The sequence below is a fragment of the Meriones unguiculatus genome, chromosome 2 (assembly GCF_030254825.1).
Source record: "Meriones unguiculatus strain TT.TT164.6M chromosome 2, Bangor_MerUng_6.1, whole genome shotgun sequence".
NCBI lineage: Eukaryota > Metazoa > Chordata > Mammalia > Rodentia > Muridae > Meriones > Meriones unguiculatus.
In genome coordinates, this window is record NC_083350.1 from 76,273,469 (window position 1) to 76,292,205 (window position 18,737).

Consider the following 18,737-nt stretch of genomic DNA (forward strand, 5'->3'; position numbering starts at 1 on the left):
CTATTTAACTGATTCTTTAATCCAGAATATTCTATTCCAATATTCTATTAACATTCATGAAGTCCATAACATCTGTGCTTCCAAACCACTAATGCATTTAACCAGCAAGCAATTCTGGGGCCTTCTTAGGACCAGAGAGAGCCAACAATCAATTAAAGATACTTCAAAAGAAAAGGGGGCATATGCATGGACAATGCCTCAAGTGGACAAAAACAAATTTGTTATGTTATTTCTTCTCACTCATTTTTGCTAGGTGTGGATCTAAAATTAATGGCACCGAAGGATACTAAACTGTTGCACAGGGTCCCAAGGAACCAGCCAGTAAGCTCCCTTCTTAAGATCAGGCCCATAGATCTTGTAATACCTAAAAAGTACCTGCATGCACATGGAAGAATTAGAGATTAGATTTCAAGGCAGTTGACTCCGATCGGATGCTTGGTTTTTAAAGTTCTAAGTAGCTTCAGGAGAAGTTGGAGATAGCTGTGTCCTGGAGTGGTAAGAGGCAATTCAGCCACAAGTAGACGAGAGGAACACTAAATGATAAAGTCTGGCAGCCTTCCTATCACTTTAGGAGGAAAAAGTTATCATTTTAATTTTTTTTTATTTCGTGGTCACACAGCAAGAGGTTAGCTCTTGTCTTATGGAAAGTGGCATTTAACTGGATTCTGATCTCCGCCACATATGAGGAGACCTAGAAACACTGGCGGCTGGCTTACTTGGAATGCTGGGCAAACAAAATTCCCCCCTTCTAGTCAATAACCACCTCTTTAAAAAAAAAAAAAAAAGGAGGAGAGCTTCAACTTCCCAAAATCTGATTTGCGGATAGGTGACAATGGAGGCCACACAAAATGGCCTGAAAGCTTTGCTCAGATTTAGTACAGCTCTTCAAACCACCAAATGGAAAGTTCAAGTTCAGACAGAAGATTGGATTAGAAAGGCTTGTTTAAAAAAAAAAAAAACTAGGAAAATATCAATTTTGAAAACTAGAGATAAGAAAAATTTCAATTTCTTAAACAGACAATGCCAAACTAGAAAGTTTCGTTAACAGTTATTTTATTCAAATATGTCTCTATTAATCTATAGAAAACTCTTGAAACATTGTTGCTGTCAATGGAAACAGGATGGGGACTGAAGAACAATAGAAAGGCCCCCAATATGAATCCCTGCTTGCAATCCCAAACCAAACCTGCTGATTCAGCACAAAGTCACAACAGAATTCTTATCTTTAAAAGGAACAATCCATTGTGTGCCTGGAACAAAGAGCCATGCACAGGAAATCAGCCAAATCTAGGCCAGATGGTCACTGATTCAAGTTTCATTCTCCCCATCCCCCACTTGCCTTGACGCTCCAGAAATAAATTCAAGTAGGATTTCACTTACCAGGAACCATCCTGTGTGTAAGGTATAAGAGTTTTCCAATTACAGACACCCTCCACCTCAATGGTATCTAATGGTTGAAACGGAATTCCCTTAGAAGTTGAGAAAGTGGCCAGGCCACGCTTACTGAAAATAAATCGCCACTAACAAATCACTCTCTGTTTCCTACACAGGCCACAAAATTCCATTCATGTAATGATGAAAAATGTCTATGCTAATCTGTTCTCCTTGATATAAAATAGGAAGGAAAAATAAAAATCCAGGGAACAGATTCATCACAGATGTTTGTCGCAGGAAGTCATCACCGGGATATCACATTGCAAAGGTGTTATGGTTCGTAACCCAGAAATACTTAATACAATTTCCAAGGACAAGCTACCAATTAAAATCATCATAATAGATATTAATTCGAAATTTTAAGACATATTAAAAACACAAAAATCGTGTTAGGAAATTCACATGTCCCACTAAGCGGGCTTTGTCAATCAGTGGGTTTGTTTTTTATTTGTCTAAAAAAGAAGCAACTATTTGAAAAGTAAAGGTCTAAGCATAGCACAGGGCTTTCAAAAATATTTACGGGCTGTATGTTTACGGGACAGGAAAGCCTCCTCCACACAGATCTTCCACAAAGGCTGTCATTCAAATAGAGAAGACACTGACTTTAGAATTGACTCCCTCTGAGACTCAGGAGTTTGGAGAAAGAGAAGAAAAAGCTGTAGAAAGAGCAAGAACAAAATTTGTGTTTAAAGGGTGAGCCACATGTAAGACTGGTGCTAATATTTCTGCTTGCAAGGAAAACGCCTCAGCACACACCACTGCAACTCAGGGAAAATGGGAGAGAGACAGTCACGGAGTTTGCTTACAAAATGACACCTGTGACTTTTGTTCAAAAGAATCTGTGACTTAAAAGTCTGCTATAGGCACGTCATTTCAAACTATTGATTACTGGGAAACAGTTTTGAACTCAAAACAGCAATGGTTAGAGTAAAACATGAGGTATTGTGCCTCAAATTTGCAAACACCCAATGGAAATTCAGTTATTAAAGAGTGGTACGAATAAAAATTAAAGGCTCCTAAAAATGTTCAGCCCCACTCTTTTAGGCTAAAGTTAGATTTAGAATAAATTAATTCTTTTCTTTGAAAGGAACCCTTGACTCTACAGAGGTTGGCTTGGGAAATATTTACATTTTTAAGGCACTTAAGTTCTAAATTTTATCAACCAACAAATAATAATCCCTTCAGCAAACTTTATAATCCTTTTTTTATAATTACTTTGAAAATGTCGATGCAGGAGTACATTTTATTGGTACACCGTGGTATCACTCTTCCATAATTAACATATAGAAAGGTTAGGGTGGATCAAAGAAGTTTGGGGCTATGTGTTTGTTTGTTTAACACAAGATAATTACATGGTGGGAGGACAATGACTGAAGACAAAAATGACTTCAAGATATGTGATCAGCGGCAACCCTGAGGAATGGCCCGTCTTAATGTAGGACAGTAGAAAGGACCTCTAAAGACACCAGAAGGTCCCCTCCAGAAGAGACTGATCTTGGCGGTTGGCCATACCAGTGGGGACGAGGGGATAAAAGCACAAATATAGAGCTCCCAAGCTTGACCGTTTGTCTCAGTGCTGATAACTGATAAGTGGAAATGCTCTCAAAAACCTGCTTCCAAACTGTTTTTGTATTTTATAATTACAAGATGAGACCAAGTTTTATTTATAGAATAAAATATATTCTAGATACATACAGTTCGTAGAGGTGTGTGTCACACATTATATTAATGTGCTTTTGCTGTCTGCAATAGTTGTTTAGGGGGTCTCAGACTTCATTTTGAAGATGTATTGCTACCATCTGAACACTACTCTTTTTCTTTACATAATACTGCAAAAGAATATTTAGCATCATCTTATAAATTGCTTAGCAAAATTAATTTTTGTTTCATTTAATTCTTGGCAATATTGTTAATGAAAGAAAATTGGTAACCAATTAAGAATCTTGAAAAAAAGGCTGTTTAATGCTGTTGGTTTTTATTATTTTTTCTTTCTCTCTTCGGCATAAAACAGGGATTTCAGTATTCATGAAAAAAATGACTATTCATGTTAAAGTTCTCTTTACTTTTTGAGCTCATCTTTAGAGTCCCTCAGAAAAATTTACATTTAAATGAAAAATACACAAAAGCCGCTGGCCGCTCCAACCTCCACATACCCAGTGCTGTCACAGACAGTGCTGTCTCCCGTCCTTGGGGAAAAGGAAATGTGTGGTCACACAACTATCTTTAAACAGATAAATTCATATGCCACTTCCTTGGGATTTATATGGCAATGCTTTACAAATTAAGAAAAATTAAACCTAAGCACCGAAGTCAAAAGAGAATTCTACTCACAAAACCCAACTCAGACTTTCCATGTACAAACCAAGTTTTAATAAATCAAACCATATAAAAAACAAGAAATGACTGTATAATACATAAGCTAAAATCTTGCAGACTAACTTCTGATCTTTTTCTTTGATGTGTTTTAAAATAACAGACTAAAGATGTTTTAAAACACTGTTATGTAAGTTCTGTGTTCTAACTGTGATAATTAAGCCTTTTCTTGTTTTTGTTTTTACTTTGTACTGTAACCTGTACTTTCTTTCTCCTTACAGTGGTCTACAAATCTGGTAGAAAATTTAATTTCATTAGACCAATAAAAAACTTGTAAATAGATATCTGTGATAAATGTTGAATTAATCTCATCTTACTCTTATATTACTATACAGAATAAAAACATACCAAGAGCTAAATTAACACACAGTTGTCATTGATGAAAAGCACCAATGTCTAAGGAGTTAATTATAAGAAAGAAAAAGCTTTAGGAGCATGAACTATGAAAGAAGAGGGCAATACTGAGGGTGAAAGGACTAACCGGGTCTAGAGACAGGAGGGCTGAGGGGTGAGTTAACTCAAAATAAGATGTGTGAAGGAAAAAGACATACAGAAACCCACTACTTTGTAAGCTAATTTCAATATATATTAATATCTCTCTCTGTATATATATATATATATATATATATATATATATATATATATAATTTTGGGTTTTCGAGACAGAGTTTTTTTCTGTGTAGCCCTGGGCATACTGGAACCCACCCTAGACAGGTCGGACTTGAACTCAGAGATCTGCCTGCCTCTGCCTTTAAAAAATAATTTTTAAGATGCTTTAAGAACTCTAATAGTTTATTATTTTCTTTATAATCTAATGTATTAGTAGAATAGTAATGTATGAAGCCACCTCATATAATTGTAGATGGTGCTTTAAACACAGTCTAAAGGTTAAAATGAGCCTTCATTCATTTCCTTTCTAATTGGTAACTCCATATGCCTTAAACTTTCTACAGAATAGGCATCTGAGCAGGAGCAGATGTACTAAAATTAGTTTCTGCTCTATAATACAAAAGGATATGAACTGATATTGATATTCCACTTCTCCTCCATTCTTCTGGGTTGGGGAGGTGAAAGAATGTTGGAGCTGAGACCCCAACATTCACAGAAGAGCCAGACACTGTCGTCCCTAATCCTAGAAGCAGGTGGGTCCCTAGGGCTCACTAGCCAGTCTAGAAGACTGGTAAGTTCAAGGTTCAATGAAAGAATCTGCCTCAAAATAAGTAAACAAACAAACAAAATATTACGGTGGATGGGCAGTGAGATGGACCCTTAAGATCTGAGTTCGATTCTTGGGCGCCCAACATGGTGGAAGGAAGGAACCCACTCCTGAAAGCTGTCTTCCAACCTCTACACCTGCACCACTGCACACATACACACGCACCTATACAGACACAAGCTCCCCACCCCCCGCCAAAGGATGCGTGTCACAGTTTTAGCATCCATGAAGCCTCACTGACTTCACAGAGCTCGGAATGTTATCTCTTCAACATTAGCATCAGCCCAGTTGCGTCAGATTTCACATCCAATGCCCCAGAAACAAGTTTAAAGCATCCTTTGGCTCAAATAAAACAAGAAAAAAGAGGAAATGCACATTTTAACTCCATTAATGTCTTAGCTTTAATTAGATCCTTTTCTAATTTTGGTGTTGGGAAACAGAACAAATGCCCTTACATCTTATGCTATGTAATTTTTGCTGAGTTAGTGATGGCTTGAGGAGCACCCTTCACATAAAATCAAATCTGAATCTACAAAACCACAGCCCCAGCACCAGCTTGTAACTGGCTGTCATTTTTCCCAGGAAGAAACTACCCTGTGTGTGCCTGTCTCTTTTTCACAGTTTCTAGTCTAGCCACAGGTGCCTAACAAAGTCTTATTAATTTCTGGTATTAATTTCCTGCCTAGTGGGGAATTCTATTATCACCACTCAATACCAACGTTTTGCTCAGTCAGAAAACTATAAAGAAAAAATTATTTTTTCAGGAAGTAAGAAATTCACTTGAGAAAATAATTACTTCTTGTCCAAATGAAAACTGACAGTTAGTTTGATATTATAATTATTATTGCCTTAAAAATATCACTACAGACTAAACAGCCTTTACTCTAAGGTGGAATTATGGTGTTTATCATATATGAACTTTGGCTTCCTGCCACATATAGATTTAGGATAATCTACTGGAAAGAATATTGGAAACAAGCTTACAATGCTTTGCCTTAGGAAGTTTTTACAAAAACCTGCTCAGCAACAGGGATTATAGCATTTATTCACTATTAAAAAAAAATGGTCACATTTTGCAGAACACCTGCTTCTGAACTATCCCTTTCATGGTTCTGCCCCATTATATGGTATATCATAGAAACGCATAGTTTCTTTTTTTGGTTTTGGTTTTGTTTTCAAGACAGGGTTTCTCTGTGTAGCCCTTGGCTGTCCTAGAACTCACTCTGTAGACAAGGCTGTCCTCAAACTCAGATCCGTCTGCCTCTGCCTCTTGAGTTCTGGGATTAAAGAACTCAAGTACTTAAAGTATTAAAGTGCTATCAAGCCTATAGTACTTAAAGCATATAAGCCAATTACTAAATAAGTAAGTTTGAGGATGAATGAAATATGTATAAAGATTTACAGAAATAATGTTTAAACTTCAAAAAGAAGTAATAAAATTAATTACCTCAGCCACAGAATTGTTTTGAATTTATTTTCCTTGTTACCAACCTTTATTTCAAATTTCAAAGGGCATGAGCCTTGGCCTGGTATTCCAGCGAAGGAGTGAAGATTCTTCTGTCCCAAGCTCTCTCCCTCGCTTCCCTACAGAGTTACAGTTTAGACCTGAATGAAGCCTGGTGCAGGTTAGGAGGATATAGAGTCTTAGACGAGAGCTGGCAGGTCTCATCAGAGAGCATTTATTCACTTTTTAGTAAACATCTGTTCCATGCGTTTGCCCTGAGAGCGTCGGATACAGACGTAAGGACAAGGAACAGGGCATCTGCAGCTTTTGAGTGAACGTAGGTGACCTCTACTGACCCCTTCACCACCACACCGCAGCCTCGCACTCGCACGCACAGCCTGTTTCCCCTGAGGTCTGGGGGAGCTAAAACGTCACCTCGGCACACACCCACCCGAGCCTGTCTCCCTGGACACTACCGAACACTTTGAGACCCATTTCCTGACAATCTTATAATCTAGGAGTCACAAAAATGTCTCGAGGATGACTTAAGGAAGAAAAAGTGGCTGTGAAGTCCAGCAGCCTCTGTCTGCATGTGGACTCCTACCCAGGGCTGTGTTTCAGCTGGGGGGCAGTGGCACATGCTTGTACGCACCAGCACCCAGGGAGGCAGAGGCAGGCCAATCTGACAGTTCCAGGCTACCTGATCTACAAAGTGAGTCCTGGACAGCCAAGGCTACGCAGAGAAACCCTGCCTCAAAAACAAACAAACAAACAAACAAACAAAAGAAAAAATTCATAGGCTAGAAACAATGTATATATAGCATATGAGACAATATCCATTGGCTTTCGTTAATTAAACAATCAAGCAAAACTATTAAAGCTCGCTGCAAATTATTACATTCTATGAGAAGACTAAGCAGAGAAAAGTATAGGGGCCACAAAGTCCTTTACGGTTATTTTTCAAAGACATGTGTTTTATGCACATGCAAATATTTTCTTCTCCTCTCCCTCCCTTTGTTTCTATCGCACATCTGAAAGCACTGATACACAATTATACTATGCATTATCCTATTTCTAAGCAAATTCTGCTCTGAGTTCAGATAAGGCACACTGCAGGCTCAGGGGTCTCTGCAACAGTATCAACCCGGTAGATATCTGAAATCCCCTCACCGAACCCCACACTTCAGACTTAACTGCTTTGCCACGTTATCCAGATGGTCCACTTAATATCTCTCAGTATCAAACAATCCCAATACAGCTTTGAGTAAGGACGCTGTCCAAAATCCATCACAGTTCGCATTTGATCCCTGTGATGGGATAGCCTAATTGGTGAGCCCCAGACCCCTGTGGGAAACCCTGTCTCAAAGGAGGTGAGCAACGTTTCTAAGAATGACACCTCAGCTTGTCCTCTGGCCTGTGCATACACATCTGCAAACACACACCAAACATACTTTGAATTAATTTTAATTTAAACCGCCATATCTGCTTTAGACTTTAAGGAGAACTTTTTATAAATGAGAAGCAGGAATCAAGACACAAGCCAGCATGTTGAGATAAGACACAGACAGAAGAAGAGACATCTTTTAAAACTGAGGTTTCATATTAGATTATTGTGGTGTCAGACTATGAAAAGCCTTGGAAGGAACTGAGGGAATTCAGCTTCATGCTACAGACTTCTGACTGCTTAATCGGCCACTTTCTCGCCTTCCTTAGTATTAACAACCCCCAAGTTTGTGTATGTTTACCTAGAGCACAGACCTTTCTTTCAGGTTTAGGGAACTCTCAAAGGTTCTATATATGTCCATTTTTCTTGCCAATGAGCATGTGATAAAGTTTTGACCAAGGAGATTTGGGCATCTCTTTAGGGTTTGGGGTAAACTTTCTTTAAAACAAACATTTAAGCGGACATGGTAGCATATGCTTATAAACCCAGTACTTGGGAGGCAGAAGCAGGCTGGTGTACAAGTTTCAGGCCAACCAAGGGCTGCATAGTAACATCTAAATAAATAAATAAATAAAATCATCTTTCTTTTTCTATGACTAGTGAGAGCTATGAGAAGATTTAAATCTTGAGTATGCTGCAAATTAGTAAAGACGCTAAAGACTGGACCAAGACAAATTCCAATAAGCTAAGGATGCTAAAGAGTGACTTAAAGACCCTGGCTGCCAGGTAGGGTGGCCCCCACCTGTCATTCTAGCATTCCAGAAGCAGAGGCAGGGCCTGTGCTATAAAGAAGACCATCTCTCAAGAAAGACAAAGCAAAATACATGAACAGAGATCATCACATGCAGAGAGATCCTTTGTGTCTGGTATTGAATGATTACTCTCTTATAGCCCCTTGGATACATTAGTGATAAAGCAAATGTATTGCTACTAATTACACTTGCTTTTTCTTTTGCTACATGCACCTCATAGGAGACTAAGGTTTAAGGCGTTTTCCTTTGGGAAAGGTTCCAAGGCTGATGGTGGAGACTGATTTTAAAACGACATTCAAAGCTTCAAAATGGCATGGAGGAAAAATTGATCAACAGAAGAAATGCTAGACAAACTTAAAATACCTAAGTCACTGAAAGATTTTGGAAATGCTAGTAATAAATCTATTGTACGGATGTTTAAAATTATCTATACATTTTGATAAATATTTCACACAAAATAGTAATGATTCATTATTTTAAGACTGTCAATACTACAGTTTTTTCTGAGTTTCATATTGTTCTTACATTATTGTTCTATTTAAGAATTCTATTTAAGGGGCTGGAGCGATGACTCAGTGTTACTCTTGCAGAGGAGCTGGCTTGGATTCCCAGAACCCACATGGTGGCTTACAATCACCTTTAACTCCAGTCGGGAGATCTGTCGCCCTCTGCTGGCCCTTTCAGGAACTAGGCACATATATGATACACATACACACATTGAGGGAAAACACTCACACTCATAGATAAACAACTTTTAAATGTTTTTTTAAAAGAATTCTATTTAAAATCTAAACATAAGAAAGTAGGATTTCTCCAAATGTTAAGTATTCAATTTTTTTTGAAAATGGAAAAAAAATATTATAGTGTGGCTGTTTTACACTGTTTGACATTAGCTGTAATTTTAGCTTTCAGCAGACACTGGGAACCATACATGATAAAGCAGAAAGCAAGCAGAACAAGTCAGGTGACCGTGGGAAAGTCACACACAAAAAATGTGGTATTGTTTCTTGGAGTAAATTGTTCTCTGCTGTAACCTCAATCACACTGCATTCAGAAATGGAAGGGAACCTTCTTGAACACAGAGTGCTGTGCAAATTACATCCCACTTTAATCTTTGGGGGGGGAGGGTAAATAAGATCAAAATACAGTGTATGAAATTCTCAGAAACTAATAAAAATGTAAAAAATATGATTTCCTGAGAGTATAACTCAGTGGTAGCCTGAGTGAGGCTATTTCCTCAAAGCTTAGCACTGATTAAAAGAGGTAACATAAAAAATAATCATCTTCTAAGCTTTGTTCTCACCTGATAGTTTTATTTTCTCTTAAGTTCTCCTAGCAAATAGAAAACTCTGAGGTAAATTTTGTTTTAACAAATTTTAAAATAAACTTTATCATAAATTTTAAAATAAAATATCTACATGAGTTTTTCAGTGAGGAAACAAACTGATTCTTTATATTTTAATGTATATTAAAGTTCTGTATTAATATTATCAAATGGTATAGCTTATCATGATTTGTCACTGGATTTCCTAACAAATAGGGCTGGGCATTTTTCATATTTACTGACTATTTCAAATGGTGATTCTATAAGCAGTTAACCATACTATCTGCAAAATATTTTAAAGTATTACAAACATTTTAAAGGCTGGGGAGATGGCTCAGAGGTTAAGAATACATACTGCTCTGGCAGAGGACCTGAATTCAGTTCCCAGCATTCACATCGGGCAGTTCACAACTGCCTGTGGCTAGAACCCCAAGGGATCCAGTGGCCTCTCTTGGAAGGAAGAGAGGGAAGGATGAAAGGAGAGAGAGAAAGAGACAGAAACAGACAGAGCAACAGAGAGAGACAGAAAGAGAGAGCTCAGAAATCTGCCTTTATGCCAGTGAGGCAACTCAGTGGTTAGGAGCTCTTGCTGCCCAGTGAGGCAAGGCTGACAACTAAGTTTGAATCCTAAAATCCACATGAAGGAAGACAGAGGGAACCAACTCCCAAAGCTGTTTTCTGACTTCCACATGGATACCACAGCTCACATATGCCATATACATACAGAGAGACATACAATAAAAAATGAAAAATAAAGTCATTTTCATAAAAAGAAATGACTACTAGCTTAAAAACGATGATATGATCCCACTGATAGAAAATTACCTCTGTTGGTAAATATATACATGTATAAAAAGATTCAGAGAGGTCTAAAAAGAGTAGCCACAAAGACACGATAGTGTTGATTCTAAGATTTAATACTTTTGGACCAAATTTAAAGACAAAGGAGAGAAAGAAGCAGGGGGACAGCGTAATAGATTTGAATTAATTCTTAAAAGGTGGGTGTGGGTGGAGAGGAGACGGGATTGCTGCGATGGCTCATGAGGAAGCTGCGTGCTGGATGAGCCTGATGGCCCGAGGGCCACCTGAGACTCATGGAAGGCAGAAGGACCCTGCCAAAGTAGCACATGCTGTGGCACACAGGCCCGCCTTCACCCACACACACGTGAATAACGAGCCAAATAAAAATGTCAAATAAGCAGAACTCTCAAAAGAGACATTTCCTTGGCTCCCTGAAGTGGATACTATGTGACAGTTTTCCTAAACACACCATGAAGATGTATGAATAAGCTCAGCGAAAAGAGCATCTTACATCTCGTTTAATGACGGTAGAGAAAAGAAAGAACGCAGCAGTTATCTCTCCCCTCCACACTGGAAACCTGCAGCCATGGCAGCTTCCCACCATCTGTGTCAGAACACTACGTCTGGAGGGTGATACGCTGAGGGACAGTTCCAACACTTTCGTGAATTGGAGGATGTTTAATTTCATTACAAAGAATTCACCACAGAGTCCAGCACAGTGGAGAAGACAAAGGACTGAAGACTCCCCTCTGACCTTATCAGCAAACTCCTGAGGGCTGGGCCCCTTACCTACTCAGGTCTTTACCCATGGGTCGGGTCTCAATGATGAAACCTCAGGCTCACTTTCTCTTCTTTGGTTTTCTTTCTTTCTTCCTTTTTTATTGATTCTTTGTGAATTTCACAAAATGCACCCCAATTCCACTAACTCCTCATCCCTCCATATCAGCCTTCTGCCTTTGCAACTTTCCTCCTCAAAGAAAACAAAACAAAACAAACAATCTCACTGTGGAAGCTGTGGTATGTCACAGTGTGTCACTCGGTATATACCCTTTTGCCCAAACAGCTCTACTTGCAAATGCTCGTTGCGGTGAGTCATTGGTGTGGTTGGAGGCCTCTGGCCTCTGCACCATCACGCTGGATCCTCCCTGGGATTCCTCTTGGGGATTCTGCTGTTGCCCTGTGTCATGGAGGCCCCGCGGCTTCGGTTCTGCAGGACGGCTCCGGCTCACGTTTTATTTTAATTTCCTTTCTAGCATTTCACAATCTAAAGGATTCAGTCTAGAAGGCAGGTGTTTTGCTCATTTTCCTTTGTTTAGATAGAGAAACTTATCTTCACGGCGGCAGCCCCACGTTGGAACAGGGCCTAGACGGAATCCACGAATTGTAGCTCGGTTGTAGTAAAACAGATGCAACTTGAGGGATCCACCGTGTGGATGGAGGCAGAGTCTGTTAATTCACAGATTCCTGTTCCCTGCTAGAGAGTCGCAGCCAAGAGGCTGCAGACAGGAGGAGAGGGGTTTCTAACGAGAACCTACAGAGAAAGGTTGTGTATTTTTTCAGGAGGATTGGTTCCCAAATCTAAGCTGCCTACCTAAATGAGCAAAATAATTCTATCATAGAATGTTTTAACTCAATAGATTTCATACTATTTTTACAAATTTTACTGTTAACTGATTTTTTTTCCTCTTAACCTGGTATTTAGATTCTTTCTAAACTCTATACTCCTTTTTTACATTTACTTATTTATTTTGTGTGTACACACACACACACACACACACATGTGGGTGCCACAGTATATGTGTGGAGGTCAGGAGGCAATTTGTCAGAGATGGTTCACTTTCTCCTCCACTCGGGTCCTGGTGCTAGAACTCAGGTCGTCAGGAATGGTGGCAAGCATCTTTACAAACAGGTCCATTTCTCCAGACCTACGCTTTTACTCTTAGAAATAATATTCATGTCATAATTTTTCTATCCGCTTCTGTTATGTTTGGCTAAGAACTTCCTTTTCTTTGGAACAGAGTTCTGCTCTGTAGCTCAGGCCTCCAGTCCCAGATCCTCCTGCCTCAGGCTCCTGAGCATTTAGAGTCCAGCTGCACGGCCCCCACATCAGGCCTAGTTCTTTCTTCCCAACAAATTCCTGGGAGGGAGATTTCGAAGGAATTAGGTGCCCTCCAACTGAACTCAGTCCTGTGCAGGGACTGTTCGTATCCATACAACCCCGCACGGTACTCAGCAAACACATGTGGCTCTTGAACGCTTGAAATGTGGCTCACAAAAGAGTTGGGAAACAGAGTCTTTGCTTAAAAGTGTTAATTAATTCACGTTTAAATGACTAACTACCCCAGCCTGGGGTTACTGTCTTACAGTAGGCAGTTTGATAAAGTCTTCGTACATGATACCAAACTGCTTTCCAGAAAAACCTGAATGTTTTGCTTTCACTTTTAGAAGATAACAGCCAATTTTTTACCTAATTGGCAAAACCAGTCTTTCATCTGTTGAAGTTTTATGATCTGAACACTGAAAAATGCCTATTAATCAATATGCTTTTTTATTATTATGTGATGAACAGCACCATTTCTTCTGCCATCATGAATAGTTAGTTACAAATATTTTTACCCAAATTACTTAATTTAGAAGATGGAAATGATCTATCTTCCAGATTTGTTCACTGAGTCAATTTTTTTTGTCACTAAAATGCACGGCCAACATTTAAGTTCACATAAAAATGTGACCTTTGCGCTTTATCTAGGCTGTCAAATGGTGCCCACATTCCTAAAAAGCAGCAGTCAGAGGAGCCTTTGAGGTTCTGCCACCTTCAGACTTTCTTAACCACTAACTTTATCACTTCAGCAAGAACAAGAGTCACTATTTTACAGGGGTTCTGCTTCACCACACACGTTAGTGCCTGAGTTTGTAACTCCTGCCTGAATTTAGTTTTAAGAGATTAAATGACAAACAGTAGCCAACAGTAATAACAGCTAACTTTCATCCTTTGTTTAGCATGTAATTTTATGATGCTCCAGATCAGTTTACAACCGATATTTAACTGCTGGAATGTTTTTTTATTAAGTTTCTTTCTCCCTAGAAAAGCCACCCAGCTTTATACAGATTGTTAACATGCAGATCCGTAGCCTTGCTTCCCAGGGTTTCTAACTCGGTAGCTCAGGGTCCACACTTAGAGTCTGCGCCCAACTCAAGCTCCATCACATTGTGTTGAAGTTTGCTCAAAACCTACAAGAAGTGTTAAAACACCCCTGAAAGGACTGTAACTGTATGTAATGTTGACAACACAGGACAGATGTGTGGGCCTTTTGTTTCTTCTAAAAACAAATCCACACTGCAATCCTATGCAAAAAGCTGGTAGCTAAAGCAGTAATTGCTAACCCCGCTTTCCAGAACAAAACCCAAAAACACTTCCTTAGTGCATTCAAAAAGTTAGAAGAGCCAAGACAAGAAACTGTCCTGTCCTTGTAGACACAAGTGAACCCAGCAGCACAGGCCACGACTGAAGTCTGCTTCTAGACTAGCACCATTAGAAACAGAACCGTGCCCAGGAATAGGGAAGGCAGCTCAAGACATGGTCCCCTGCAGCAAACCTTTCTCAAGGGTTGATGGCCAATCACTGCAGTCCCTACTGTTAGGGACTACCGAAGAGAGTCAGAAAGTATAGGAAAAGACAGTGAGTTCTCTATCTGTGTTGCATATAGACAGGACAGAACCACACTGACCGGTGTGTGGCAGGGTTAAACACAGAGCTGAGGAGAGGTCATTATGCAACTTCACATCTGGACTTGGAGGAGTGGCCAGCAGTCAAGAATGGGAGGAAAGAAAGAGTACACAGCAGAGCCCTCCTGCAGCTCGAGGCACAAAGAGCAGCTTTATCCACACTGGGTGTGTTTGCCAAAAATATCAGGGCTGCTGGCACTCCAGAGCTTACAAGGGCATGCTTTTGTGTAGACTAAGCTACCTTGACTGTATAAGAACTCTAGTCAGGGGACAGAACTTCATGATACATTTGTAGCCTAAGATAACCAAATTGGATCTCATAAATTGCCTCTCCCTGATTTTTTAAAAGTATTACTAATTTAAAGGGAAAAAAACAGACCATAAATTGTCATCACAGTTCTACTACTTATAAAACAACCCTTCAAGGAAAAAAGAGTACTGTTTGCACGTTAATAAAATTTATATATGATACTAGACATTGATTTTAACAACAACATTCAGAAGTCTAAACCTATAATAGCTAGTAAGTGTAGGATAAAAACAAAGAAAAAAAAATCTGCAATTGACCTAGAAAGGCTATTGAGTGACTTAATGTGGTCTTCACAAAGGTTGTAACTGACCTCATCCATACGGCCATCATATAGTCAAGCGCAAAGTCATGGAAGCAGTGATGTTACCACCCTCTTTGCTCCCATGCACAAGGACAAAGAGATACAAATCAAAAAATGTATGCAATTTTACCCTGACCAAATACTAATAATTTAATTGTTTCAAATCACCAGAAATCTAAAATGTTTCCAATAAAAGAAAGAACATTCATGTGTGTTTTCATGTGTTATTTCTTTTTTATCTTAACCTTTTAGAGAACTGCCATAACCTTTTAAAGAACCCACTTTACAGATTAGAAAGCTAAATTCTTAGAAAATAAGTTTCTTGACCAATATTCACATGTCATAGCTAGGTTTATATGTCATAGCTAGGTTTGAACCAGAACTTCTAACTTCTAAGCCACTCATTTACAACCACACTGTATTGCCCCCCTGAAAAACAACCCTAAAGCAGAAGAAAGAAAGGCAGGAAAAGCTGAGTGAGAAGGAGCAGAAGAACGTTTATGTTCATAAGAACGGTCATATTTTTAATTACTGTAAAATCCCAAACTAGAAAGTTACTTGTTACTTAATCTATCAGGGAGTTTTGTCAGTAAATCTAAATTATTTACTTGTCTTTACAGATGTACAGACACCACACACTTTAAGACTTGGGCTGTAACTCATTTGTAGAGCAGACTGCCATCTTAATAGCAAGGATTCTGGCAATCGCTTCCTACAGCATGCTTTTTAATCTATCCACTAAGATCCTTCATAGAGACCCAAGTTAACTTTTTATACTTGCACAACTTTGTAGTCACTCCCCACCCAGAAACTGCAGGACAGACGCTGTGTGGGATCTGAAGGTTAGAGAAGCTTCCTGCTAAGAGTGTGAATGTATACTTACATAGTAATCAAAAGAGCATAGCTGTAAGGGACATGTATAATCTAAACACTCCTGAGAGTTACTAATTACTTTCTCAAGACTCTTTGAGGCAGGTGAATGGACTTCATTTCCACTTTACCACAAAAAAGTAACAATTTGAGAAGAGTGGTTTTCCTTAAAATAGTACCATTAACTGTGGAGAGAATTTTCTCTCCAAGATGACATGCAGAGGTCCACTCAGCCCCAGAGTTGGCCTCCACCAACAGCAGAAACAGACGTTGTGTGAGAAAGTCAAGTCGCTGTTCTACAAAGATATCAAATCCCAAGAACAGAGATGTACTTCAAACATCTCTGCCTCTCCTCCATGCATCCACCTCCTGTCATCTCACTGTCTAATATCCGAAGTCCAACTGTCTACTCTTAGCTCCTCTGTGTCCAAACACCTCAATGTTAACAATAGAACTCGGGGGTCAGAAGGACCCTTGAAAAAACACATAGCAATCCCTTTGTTTAACTAAGGAGAGAGGAGCAGAAGGGACATTCCCAAGGAAAGTACTTTGTGAGGTTAGTTCATAGCAACTCTAGGCCTGAGATAAAGAGATCTTCTTAACCTTGGCCTCCATGCCTCTTGCTGTCTATAGTGTGTGAGTGTGTGTGTGTGTGTGTGTGTGTGTGAGTGTATGTGTGTGTGTGTATGTGTGTGTTGCTGGAGACTGAACACAGGGTCTCAGGCCAAGCACCCTACCACTGAGCTATGTCACCACCCCTTTAAAATGTTATTATATATATATATATATATATATATATATATACACATATGCTATGTCAATGTGGGAATACAAATATCTTCTTGGTGTTTTCAGAAAAACATTGTAGTAGAGAAAGTAACTAGCGTTTGCTCTCCTCCAAGAGTTCCAAGATGAAGGGAAATAAAGGTTACGAAACCTAGTGTAAAGGAAAGGCGTTCTGCTTTGCACGGGAAACTTGTCCTACCATTTTTAACTTTCTAACTGATCATCAAGGTAGTAGGTATCCACCACAGACCAAATAAAAGTCTACATCATCACAAGAGGACATCAGATTGGCAATTACTATCATTAATATACAGATCCATCTAGATATGAGCAATCTTTACTTATATTCTACTCCTTTCCTGTTCTACTGCCATAACATATTTTCATTTTACCAGGAATTTGTACATACAGCTTTGCAGCTGTGGCTGCCTCATGGAGGAGAAGTTATGAGTGGAAGAGGGGATTTAATCTGCATCACATACTCTTCAATGTTCCTTGAAATTGTTATTAATACCTACAACTACTCAGTATGTATTAAAGTTTATATTTCCATTTTTAAAACATATGCTTGTAGTTTTATTACTATATCAACAAAACAACCATTTTAAAGTTTTCTTTTTTAAATGAGTTTTCCACATTGCAATTTTACCAAAGTTTTCAGAAAGAAAAAAAAGTAACCAAGCAGAATTTCAGACTTCACCAGGATACGACAGAGGAGCGAGATGTTTTTAAGAGGAACATTCGGTTAAAACCCTTCTGAACTGCCTGTATTTAAAAGAATATTTTTAAATGGGGCTTAAGGAGGCCTTTTGGGCGGAGAATCTCACAGTTTCAAAAGCAGAAATCAAAATTTGTTTGTTCTCCAGCCAGGGACACGGGTCCGGGTGGAGTTTACAGAAGAAAACAGACCATGATGGAGGAGTCCCACCTCGACTCAGTTCTCCATCTAACTTGAAGCAGCAGCTTTCCGGCACAGAGCCCTGTCATGCACGTTTCTGAGGCTTGGTTTCAGTGAGAAACTCTGTGCCGTGAACCTACACGGAGAAGCTCCTTTTAACGAAACTCAGAAGGACTGCAGGAACCCGTGGACTTTAGCATCCCACCCGCCTTCACCCTGCCTGGCCAGGGCACACCTCGCCTTGCTGTCTGTTTTCACGGTCAGCTGTCAACGCAATCCTTTGTGTCTCATTCAGAATGAGGGCAGCTCAGAACCGCTCTCGGAGAAATGGAAATGACCGGAAGGTGCGCGTGTGACCGAGTGACATTTGGCATGGACCCCGGCGAACTCCTGACCACGTCTGGCAGCTCTCAACTCCCCCAAGCCCGGCCCTCGCCACGCTCTGCGCGGACACTCGCTACTCGCCACCCATCTGGTGCTCGGGGACCGCTAGCCGTCCCCTCGTGCTCGGGGAGCGGCCGGGACGCGCCCCCTCACCGCAGCCTCCTCCGCCCCACACCGGCCGGCCACCTCCCTCCCGCCACAAAGGCAGCAGCAGGGCCGGGGTGACAGGCCTGCGGCAAGGGCGGCGAAGCGAGGCAGCCGGGACCGGGGCCGGGATGGGGGTTCCCGCTGGCGACGGCGCCCGTCCGGCCGCACGACTCCCTCCGCTCTCCCCGCTGCTGCCTCGCAGCCAGCGCCTCCAGCAGGGTTCGGGCGGCGCTGCCCCGCGCGGGCAGGGTGCCCGGCCACCGGAGGGCAGGCCCTGCCGGCCCCTCGCCTCCCCGCACCCGCGCGTCCCCGCGGCGGCTCACCTGGCCCCGGCGGGAGCGAGGGTCGGGGTGGTCTCCGCCGCCCCGGGCGGCTCCGCAGCGCTGAGCTCGGCTCCGAGGTGCTAGCGCCGCCGCCGGCTGGCGTCTCTGCAGCAGGGCGCGGGCCGCGCGCTCGGTCCCCGGGGGCGGAGCGAGGCGCCACCGCGGCCGGGGGCGGATTCCTCAGGTGCTGCCCCTCCTGCTCGC

At 40.8% G+C, this 18,737-nt stretch overlaps 1 protein-coding gene across 1 annotated transcript in view; it reads right to left on the reverse strand.

Moving 5' to 3' along the window:
• The window catches only part of Greb1l (GREB1 like retinoic acid receptor coactivator), a 239,450-nt gene extending 220,713 nt beyond the window's left edge, over positions 1-18,737 (reverse strand). Inside the window, exon 1 of the mRNA XM_060377680.1 lies at positions 18,534-18,737. The gene's annotated coding sequence lies outside the window, so the exon portion shown is untranslated. The remainder of the gene's footprint in view (positions 1-18,533) is intronic.